Source organism: Tupaia chinensis, unplaced genomic scaffold (assembly GCF_000334495.1).
Source record: "Tupaia chinensis unplaced genomic scaffold, TupChi_1.0 Scaffold000184_1, whole genome shotgun sequence".
NCBI lineage: Eukaryota > Metazoa > Chordata > Mammalia > Scandentia > Tupaiidae > Tupaia > Tupaia belangeri.
The window spans coordinates 862,821-867,601 of NW_006159659.1; positions in this window are offsets into that span (position 1 = coordinate 862,821).

Consider the following 4,781-nt stretch of genomic DNA (forward strand, 5'->3'; position numbering starts at 1 on the left):
GGGAGGAGGGGAGAAAGAGAGAGACAGACAGACAGAGACAGTGAGAAGGAAAGTGAGAAATCACCCCCCAGTGGGGGCATGGTCACTCTGTAACCCCTTCTCGCCCATTCTCCTCCTGGGATTATGGGCATGCACTTACATGCACCCAGCATGATTTTCAAGCTACTGGGTCCAGGACTCAAACTGTAGTCAACAATATGGGAGTCTAGAGACATAACTGCTATACCATTTGCTGGTCCCAAATACTAGCATAATCTTAATAAGAAAAATTGGGGGACCTGTGTAAGATGTAAAAGAAGAGACTAATGAATTAAAACACCACTATCATCATGAATAGAAATACTAAATATTTAAAATATGTCCATTTGTCCCTCATTAATATTTACAGCTGATATAATAAAAACTTTGAATTCTTTTGTAACTTTATAAAATCATTCTAAGTTTATATAAAATAATAGATAAGATAGATAAGAAAATTTGGGGAGAAGAAGAATTAGAGTACTGTTACTTTGACAGATAGTAAAACCTATTATCAAGCTTCAGTCATTGTGACCATTAAAAAAGGAAACATGTAATAACAGGGAAGAGTGTTCAATAAATGAAAGTTGGCTAGTAGGAAGTACATCTGAGAGAGAGAGGAAATAATTTCATGTCATACTTTACTGGATTTTAAAGAAATGTAATGTGTAAACATAAACCTTTAGATATATACCCAAAGACACTAGAAGAAAAGATAAGTGAATATTTCCCTGATTTCTAGGTAGGACAAAAATTAAAACTCAAATGTCACAAAAATAATCTCAAAGCAAAGTTGGATTTGACTTCAAAAAATATTTAAAATGTTTAATATCAAAAATTACAAAAGGAACTCAAAAAGGACAAATGGCAAAATGTGATTTTTCCCCCCAAGAATAATAAAGATTTGTAAAAGTGATAAAAGAAATACCATAAGAAGGCCAGCAGGTGATGTGGTAGTTAAGGCGCTGGGCACTCTCACATGGCTAACCACGGTTTGAGTCCCGGACCTGTTGACTTGCTTTTCTACTTTCCCCCTCTCTCTCTGGTCAAATTAAAATAAATGAACAGATCAAATTAAATAATTCTTAAAAATAATATCACAAGAACCAGTGGAAAAGTTAGAAAAATTTATTAAGAGTTCACAAAAAGCAAAGATAAATGGTCAATGAATAGGTGAAAAAAATGTAACCTCACTAGAAATCGAGATAATGAAAGTAGAACCAACAAGTGCAATTTTTTTTTCTTATAGATTTAACAAGTTTCTAGAAGGATGAAAGTATTTGGTGCCAGAAATGGTGTGGTGGAAGATACTCATTCTCTTGGTATGACTGTGAATTGGTACAGCCATTGTGGAAAGGAAGATACATTAAACTCCTAAAAACGTTATTGTCTTTTAAAAAGTTATTCCTCTTCTGGAAATAATCCAAAATGTAGATAAAGACAGTTACAGAGATATTGATTTTAACATCCATTATAGTAGTAAAAAAGGAAGCAATAAAAATATTTAATAACAAGAAAAGAGTTAAGCAAGTTTTGATATATCCGTATGTCAGGAACATTATGTAGCCTTTAAAATGTGTTTATAAAGATTTTTTAATGGCATGGGGAAATGCTTCTAGTGTAAAAGGCAGAATGCAAAACTATACACACACAGATACACACACACATGGTATGTTCTCAAACATTTAAAAAATATACACACAATTAGACAAAAGAAGATATCCATAATGTCAACTCTGCATGGTAGAATTATAGAAAATGTTATTGTAATCTTTATACCTTTCCATATTTTCTAAAGTCCCTATGATGAGTCTGTTTTTTACTTTCTAATTTTATTATTTTTTAAATATTTTGCTATAGGGCATATGTATTCACAGAAAAAAGAGAGAGGGGGGAGAGAGAGAGAGTGGGAAAGAGAGAGAGAGAGAGGGAGAGAGAGAGAGAGAGAGAGAGAGAGAGAAATATCACCACTCCCAGGGGGGTGGCTACATGGCAATTCCTTTTCTTCCACTGTCCTCTCAGGATTTGGGGCAGACACATATACACACCCAGTATGATTTTTAAGCTGCTAGGTCTGAGACTTGAACTACATAGATGACCATGTGGGAATCATCACCCTAACCACCACCCTATCTCCTGACCCAGAGTCTGTATTATTTTTACTATCAGAAAAAAAAAATTGAGATAAAAATTACCCTTAAAGTGAAGCTCCAGAAAGCTGTCAAAAAGGAAAAAGAGAAAAAAATCATAATGTATCAAAGTTTCTCCAGATCTTCTGATAGATTAATTTTGAACATGTTACATTTGAGATACCAGTAGAGACCTAGTGAAGATACCCAGTTGGCAAATGCTTATACCAGTTTAGAGTTTGACAGAACAATACAGGTTGTAAGTAGGTGCAGAGACAACAGCACATACATATTAGCTAAAGTCAGTAGTGGTACAACATTGGACAGTTTAGGCTCTCTGTTTCTTAGTTACTTTCTCAATGAAATTGAGATGACAATGATATCTCCTGTGATAAGGATTAATAGGCTAATAACACCTGATACAGTACATAAACGTTTCTGTTGTCATTGTTCATTTTTGTTATCCTTGATGAAAGTGACCCAGAAATAACAGTGAAATTGAGAGAAGAAGGTAGATGTTGTTAGTGCCTGTCCACATCCCTCAGCCTTTAACATTCTGTGTACAACCAGCCTGACTTCCAACTATTGGCACCTTTACCTCCAGTGACTCTTTGCCTGAGGGCAGACTAGAAGTGCCAGGAAATTACCACAGCTCCACCCCACTTCCAGGAACAGTTCTCAACCAATTACTGATGAGATTGGTGAATACTTTAGCTCTCTTGCTCCATAAGCAAAATGATACTGAGGCATGTGTTCTGCAGTTGTCCATAGTGATAACTCGCTTGCTACCAGTCTTTATTGGCTGCCTTTCCTCCCCTGTCTTACTTTCCCACTCTCTTAACTGGGATCATGTCCACAACAAATGACTTGCATGTAAATCCTTGTCTCAGGGTTTGCTTCTGAGAGAACAAAAATGAAGACAGTGAAGGATGAAACCTGGTCTGTAATAACATTTAAGGAATGGTTGGCAGAAGAGAAGTCCATAATGAAACTAGAGAAGGAATAGATAGAGAGAGGTGATGGAAAACTAATCTAAAAACACAAAGTAGGAGAACAGCAGGTGGCGTGGTGGTTAAGGTGTTGGAAGTGACTGGCAGTGGTTCGAATCCCAGGCCTGGCAGCTTGAAAATCATGCCAGATGTGTGTGTGTATGACCCAAAATCTGAGAGAAGAATGGGAGAAAGGATTGCAGTGTGGCCATCCCCCATGGGGGATGATTTCTCACTTTCCCTCTCTCTCTCTGGTAAGTGTACATGCTCTATGGCAAAAACAAACAAACAACAATAACAACAAAAAAAGAAAATCCAAAGTGAAAGAGAGTTTCCTGAACAGAGTAGGAGGAAAGAGCATAAATACTATAGAGATGAGATGTAAAGAGAACTGGAAACTGTTTATATAAGTTGGCATCTGTAAGGTGCTAGGTGACCTCTGCCAGCAGATTTTTGGTATAATGGTGGAAGAAGCCATATGTCAGATGGCAATAGGTTGAAGAAGTAAATTGGACATGAAAAAGTAGAGGCAACAAGTATTCATTAGGAAGTCTGGCTGTGAAGGGTGAGACAGAGACAGAGAGAGGTGATAATCAGAGGTACACAAGGGTATCTTTAAACCATCTTTAAAATAGAGATTTGAATAAACTCTAGTTCAATGATGAGAGAGAAAGAACCAGTAGAAATTGTTAGGCCAGAGGCCTGGGCAGCTTGGATGTAGGGGTTGGATACCACACCCAGTCGGCTGATACAACCCGGAACTAGCCTGCCATCAGACCTGCACTGCACTTGGATCTAATCCAGATGTAGCACATGGCACTCTACTCTGCTTTTGGTGCCAGACCCTATGTGGCACAGTAGTCTGCTTCCCCCCTAAACCATTACCATACATGGACTGTCTCTACCTCTAAGACACTCTCTCTCCCTATATCCTTATAAAAATTGCTAAACCCCTCCCTAGGTTGCAACTTCTCTGACCCTCTCTCTCTCTCTCTCTCTCTCTCTCTGTCAGACCAGCAAACCTCGCCCAGGAGAGTTCCCAATAAAGACTCTACATTTCTATTTTCTTGCATGGTCAGCCTATTCCTTACAGAAATGTGGTTGGAAATCATGCCCTTCTTTCCATAATGTTTTAACCATTACCATATTCTAAGAAATTGTCATATTCTCATCTTCATCCACACGCTGTCATTGTGTACCTACTCTCTACAAGGCATTGCTTAAGTACTGAGAAAACAAAGGGGTAAAACAATTCCTGAATAGAGAGAGATTATACTCCAGTAGAGGAGATGAGCTATTAACATATGAAAGGGTTATCGAAATTTAAGACAGGATGTGATGATAAAATGAGAGAATAAATATTTTATGTAATTTTGTTTAACTTTAGTAATCATTTCACTATGTATACTTGTATATTGAAACATCATGCTGTATACCCTCAACACAAACAACAAAAATAAATGTAAAAAATAGGTACTTTAAAGAGTTCTATACCCTCAACACAAACAACAAAAATAAATGTAAAAAATAGGTACTTTAAGGGGTTCAAAAGAAGGGTAGGGCGGGTGGGGAAGGCTCATAGATTTGGGGTACAGGAGTAGTGGGACATAAACACAAAGTTCTGTTTATGTCCCATTCAAGGATT